The sequence below is a fragment of the Chiroxiphia lanceolata genome, chromosome 12 (assembly GCF_009829145.1).
Source record: "Chiroxiphia lanceolata isolate bChiLan1 chromosome 12, bChiLan1.pri, whole genome shotgun sequence".
Taxonomy (NCBI): domain Eukaryota; kingdom Metazoa; phylum Chordata; class Aves; order Passeriformes; family Pipridae; genus Chiroxiphia; species Chiroxiphia lanceolata.
Genome location: NC_045648.1, coordinates 1281651 through 1287650, shown reverse-complemented (window position 1 = coordinate 1287650; position 6000 = coordinate 1281651). Strand labels below are relative to the sequence as shown.

The window sequence follows — 6000 nt, the reverse complement described above, 5'->3', positions numbered from 1 at the left end:
GTGGCAGGGAGAGGGAACGAGATGAGCTTTAATGTCCCTTCCCACCCGAGCCATTCCATGATTTCCTGCCCCACCGGGACTCCCGGCCGGGGGGGGGAGCGGCCAGCGAGGCGCGGGCCCTGCGGCGCATCCCCGGCTCCCAAAAAGCCCTCGTGCCGTGTCCCGATGCCCCTGCAGAGCTGTGCCGCAGCCCAGCGCCCAGAGCCCCGCATTCATCCCGTGGCTCTGGAGCCGGGAGCGCTCTCCCCTCCCGGTGCGCTCCGCCCGCTCTCCCGGTGGCCGCCGCGCTCCGGGATGCGCCGCGCCCGGGCCGCTCTGCCCTGCGCGCATCCCCGTTCGGGGCCGGGGGATTGGGGGCCGGCAAAGGGTTAAAGCGGCCGTTCCCCCCCCTCGGACCCCCCCTTCGTGGGCCGTCCCCCCCCCCCCGGGAGGCGGCTCCGGTGACATCACCGCCCCGCCGCGCCGACACCGGCCGGGCGCGGACTGCGCTGCGCTCCGCGCTGCGTGCGGGGAACAGCCCGGCCCGGCCTCCTCCTCCTCCTGCTCGCCCTCCTCCTCATCCTCCTCCTCATCCCTCTCCTCCCCTGGTTGTTATTTTTCCCCGTTCAGCGCATCCCGCGCCCCCTCTTCCCCCCCCCGCGCCCGCGGAGCGCTCGCCCCTCCGCGCCACCCGCATGACTGTCACCAAGGTAAGGACCGGGACCTGCCCACCCCCCCCGCGCCCCGCAAGGTGCCGACCGGGGGCTGCGGAGCGAGCGGAGCCCGCCCGACCCCTTCCCCTTCCCCCCCTCCCCGGCCCGAGCGTCCTGCTTTTTATTTCTCTGCTTTAATGGATTTTATTGTCCCCTCGCCCCTCCCGCTCCAGCGGCCGCTTCAGCCCCGCAGCTCTGCTGCAGTTTTAACCCTTGGAGAGGGCGGCCGGCCGGGCCGAGCAGCCCCTCGGGGGCTGAGCATCCCCCCCAGACCGAGCATCCCCCCCAAACTGAGCATTCCCCCCGGGCTGAGCATCCCCCCCAAACTGAGCATTTCCCCCCCGACTGAGCAACCCCGGGACGAGCATCCCCCGCGAGCCGGACATGCCCCCAAACCGAGCATCCCCCCCCGGCCCGGGCATCCCCCGAGGGTCGAGCATCCCCCCGGAGGTCGAGCACCGCCCCCCCGGGCCGAGCATCCCCCGGGGGACCCCGCTCTAAGCCGCTTTCCGCTCGGCAGATGCTGCCCAGACCTCTACAGGTGGCTGCCGGCATGGCTGGGAGGGGGGGGAGGTGGAAACCTCGGGAATGGGGCTGGGGGGGATTAAGGAGCGAGACGGGGGGGTTCGAGGTGGAAGAGGGTCGGTGGCGGCTGAGCGGGCTCACCCCGAGCAGAGCAGAGGGGGTGGGGGGTGTGGAGCCCCCCAAACCCTCCCTGCGGGCTCAGCCCCGCGGCTCTCCCGGGTCCCGGCGGCGCAGGGAAGGCTGTGCCCGCTGAGGATCGGTGCCCGTTTGTCCCCATCCCCACGGGAGCCGGGTTCATCCCCTCCCACTCCCCCATCCCTGAGTTCATCCCCTCCCACTCCCCATCCAGCAGCAGGTCCGGGCTGTGCCAGGAGGACGCTGGATGGGGGAAGCCCAGAGCACCCAAAATCCTGCTGGATTGGGGGTGACACGGCAGAGTCCGGAGGAAAGGGGAGCTCCCTCCCTCCATCCTGTGGGAGCCGTGGGACTGTGGGAGCAGAGCTGGACCTGCGAGTCCCACACCCACATCCCTGCTCTGTGTCCCTGACAACGATGATCTGGGGGCTCAGACACTCGGGGGGACACTGCAGCCCCCCGGCCTCGGGCAGCCCCCCCAGGCAAAGGGGGGGTCCTGGCTGTGGCTGGAAGGGTCTGGGTGGGCTCTGATCCCCATCCTGGGAGTGGGGTTGGTGCTCCCTGTGGGTGCTGGGAGCCCCAGTGCTGCTCTGGGTGGTGACAGGGCTCGTGGTGCCACGGCAGGGACTGGCACTGGGGGCGTCGGGCAGGGCACTGGATTAACTGGTTTGGTGCTCCCAGAGTGGGAGCAAACGGAGCTGAAGCTGCCCTGGTCCTTCTCCAAGCCCTGAAGTGTTCCATGTTCCAGGGGGGCAGTGGGAGTTGTGCTCTGCCTGCTGCCTTGCGTCCCAAAATCGCTGCTCTCCTGGCAGGAGGGGACACACAGCAGGGAATGTTGGGAATGTCCAAACACTCTGGGGCAGCTCCAAAGCCACGCTGGTGGCTCCCCAATGAAAATGGGGAGAAATCCCTCTTTCCCATCTTTTTCCTTGGCAAATAACTCGTGTTTTGCCCTCTCAGCTCTTTCTGGGCTCTCACCAGAGGTGCCCTTTGTGGTTGGATATTCCCATGTGCCTTGTCCTGTGCTGTGCCATCCCAACGTCCCCGCTCCAGGAAAAGTGTGTTTCCAGCAATTCTGGGTGCTGAGAGAGGGGTTGATGGGCAGAGCTCAAACTGGGTTAAAAACCAACTACAACTGGGATGAAAGAGCCACAAAGTCCCCGGTGCAGGGTCACAGTTTGAAGCCAGGCTGGTGAATATGTAGAGCTCATTAACAGGTTTGTTCTGGGTGTGAAGAGATTTATTCAGGGCTACATTTGGAAAAGGCTGCAGGGCTGTCAGGGAAGCCCCTGCAGGAGGGTGGGGAAAGACCCTGCTGGGAATTTTCGAGGAATGGAGGTGCAAAAATAGGAAGTTCTGTGTCATCTGCACCCGATTTGCTTTCATTAAATCAGTGTAAAGCTCTAATACACCCTATGGATTTTATCTCCTGCAATGGGGGTTGAAAAAGAAAACCCTGCAGTAGGTACCTGACCTGGCACAGCATCAGTGCCAGGATCTTTCCAGCCAAACTGGGGCACAAACCCCAGCACAGAGGTGGGGAACATGTCCTTCACTCACTGGTCCTTCCCTGTGGCCCAGGCTGGCGTGGAGAGGGAAAAACAAAGTGGCACAAGCACGTGAGGGAGAGGAGGTGCTTTTCCAGGGGGTTTTGGGCGAGGTGGGGATTCAGGGAAGGGTCTGGTGATCCAAAATTGGGGGAAATGGTGGGGTTTGGGCCCTGGGAATTGCCTGGGTGTTCCCAGGGAGTCTCCATCCTGCCCAGTCTGACTAAAACCAGTAAAGCCCAGAGCTCCCAGTGCTGTCAGGGACCATTGGGAATGTTTCTGCAGCAACTCCCACACTGCGGCTGCTTCCCAGGCAGTGCTGGAAACAGGAGCCCTGGGCAGGCTTTTCCAAACTTTGTAAATATTCCTAAGTCATCCTTAGAGGAAAATCCATTTGAAAATCAGGTGCAGGGGCCTAAAGCCAGGCAGAGCTTTCCCAAGGCATTGGGGGCAAAACGAGCTTTTCCCGGGATGTGGGGGGCCGTGGAAAGGCAAGGAGGGGGCTGGAATATCTGCTGTCAGCCCGTGGAACCAGCTGGTTCCATCCCTGTCCCAAGCCACCCCCTTCCCTCCCACGGGAAGGAGCACAAGCAGCCGCAGCACATCCCAGGTCCCAGTTTTTGGGGGAGTTTGGAAGCCGGGAGAGTTTCGGGAGGTTATAAATAGGCTGGAGGTGGAGCAGCTGAAATGCAGGGAGAGCCCACGCTCAGGGAGCTGCCCAAATTCTGCCCCCCTGGTGTGGCACGGGTGCCCTGGCATGGCCACTCCAGCTCTGCCTGGCAGGGCTTTCTCCAGCAGGGCCTTCAGCTGGGAAGGTGCCGTTGGAATCAGGGACAACTTCATCCCTGGTCCTGCAAGAGTCTGGGCTCAGGTTTGGTCTCTGTGCCTTGGAAACAGAAATCCAGCCCAGTTCCAGGAGTTCCTCCATGGCTGGGGGTCACTGGGGAATTCCTCATCCCAGAAAACTCTGCTGTGCACCAGGAGCAGGAGGAGCAGGGAGCCAGGCTGAGAGGGAACAGGGATGTGAGTCCTGGGATGGAGAACAGAAGCAGGAGGAGGGAAGGCATTCGTTTGGCAGCAAAGTGGTAACGGGATGGTTGGGGATGCCCAAGTGGGAATCCTGTGGTCAGGGAAGGGCTGGAGGAATTTAACCTTGGATCAGAGGGTGTTTTGGCCAGGCAGGTGCTCCCAGCTCCCACCCATTGCCAGAGGCTGATTCCAAAGCCCTAAATATAATTAACCAGGAGACAAATTAATAGGGGCCTGGGGGGGTGTTAATTTTGGGAAGGAGGTTTTTAAATAGCTAGAGATTTTCCCAAAAGAAACCATTTAAATGAGATGCCATCTGGGAGGTCCCTGGGTGAGCCCAAGGTCTCCTCTGGCTTTGCCATGTTTTCATTGGCATTGGCCATGGAGCCCAAGGAATGGCTCATCCTGGGAATGCAGCAAGGACAAGAATCCAAACCCAGGATCCAGAGAGGGAATTGCAAGAATTGCCTGTTGGGATCACAGTAAATAAATGAAATTACGCTCAACTGGGAGGCTCCTGTCCCACATTCCTGGTGGGAAGTCACAGTGTCCTCTGGTACCTTGGGAAGGGCAGATTTAGAGTGTCTGAGGGAAATGCTGATCCATGGAAAAGCTGATAGTGGTTCAATCAATCAGGTATTGATGGAAGGCACTGGGCTGTGTTATCAGGGAAAAGGGCTCTGCAGAAAATAGATTGGACAACATGGATTGGCCAGATTTCCAGGGAAATAACGGGTCCAGTCTTCTAAAAAGTGAATTTCACAGAGCACTGTGTGTGCTCTGATGTTTGAGAGCCAATTCCAAACACCTTCAGGTGCTAAAGGGGCTCCAGGAGAGCTGGAGAGGGGCTGGGGACAAGGGATGGAGGGACAGGACACAGGGAATGGCTTCCCACTGCCAGAGGGCAGGGATAGATGGGATATTGGGAAGGAATTCCTGGCTGGGAGGGTGGGGAGGCCCTGGCACAGGTTGCCCAGAGAAGCTGTGGCTGCCCCTGGATCCCTGGAAGTGTCCAAGGCCAGGTTGGATGGGGCTTGGAGCAACCTGGGCTGGTGGCCCTGTGTGACAATGGGCAGGTGCTCTTCCCAGCGGGAGAGGGAGAAGTTTTCTGCCTCGTTAGGCCTTGAAATCCATATATTTTTAGCTGGGATTCAGTGACGTGGCAGTTGGAAAAGCCCCACTCATTTGGGCTGCCCGGGCAGAGACTGATCACAGAGAAATAATGGTGTAAAACAGAAGTGATGGTGCAAAATGGAAGTGATTGTGCAAAATCAAGTGATTGTGTAAAACCAAGTGATTGTGGAAAATGGAAGTGATTGTGTAAAATCAAGTGATTGTGCAAAATCAAGTGATTGTGCAAAATCAAGTGATTGTGCAAAATCAAGTGATTGTGGAAAATGATGGTGTAAAATCTAAGTGACTGTGTAAAATGAAGTGATGGTGTAAAATGAAGTGAAGATGTAAAATCCAGTGGCTGTGCCCCCGAGGTGGGCTGGGGGTGTGTTGCAGGTCTGGGGGCTCCTCTGGAGGAGCTGCTTTGCAGCCCCTGTGCTGGCTGCAGGTCCTGGAGCTGTGCTGGTGCCACAGCTGGGAAGAGCCAAGGAGGTCGTGCTGCTTCCCGGCTGGATGAGGATGGAACAAGCCAGTCAGTGGTGGGTTGTTCGTGGAGAACAAGCCCCCTTGTCTCCAGCAGGGTGGTGCTGCTGCTCTCCAGCTTTGGGGGGATTGCTGGGGGTTGGGACGAGGATAAGGGGCTGCTTTGAGTCTAAAAATGGCAGCTCCCTGTTTTCAAGGAATATTCCTCCTCAAAGGCAACTTGTCTGGCCCGGGGCTCTTTAATGAGCTTTAATTGGGATTCAAAGCAGCATTAATGGGGTGTGTTAATGGGGCCTGGCTGTGGCCAGCAGGGCCTGTAATTCATCCCCTGCAAGGAGGGGTCACCCCCGCCCCCCCTGCTCCTTTTCATGGCAATTTTATCCGATGATGAATAGTCCAATTCATTCCCGGCTCCCAATCCTGGATTCCTATCTCTGAGTCAGTGGTAATTACCCAAACCTGGCAGGATGGAGCCA

General features: G+C 59.4%; 1 protein-coding gene across 2 annotated transcripts in view; it reads left to right on the top strand.

Moving 5' to 3' along the window:
* Nucleotides 1-448: 448 nt before the first annotated feature.
* Nucleotides 449-6000, top strand: part of CORO2B (coronin 2B) — a 41136-nt gene continuing 35584 nt past the window's right edge. For both annotated transcript variants that reach the window (XM_032699830.1, XM_032699828.1), the window contains exon 1: nucleotides 449-689. The gene's annotated coding sequence lies outside the window, so the exon portion shown is untranslated. The remainder of the gene's footprint in view (nucleotides 690-6000) is intronic.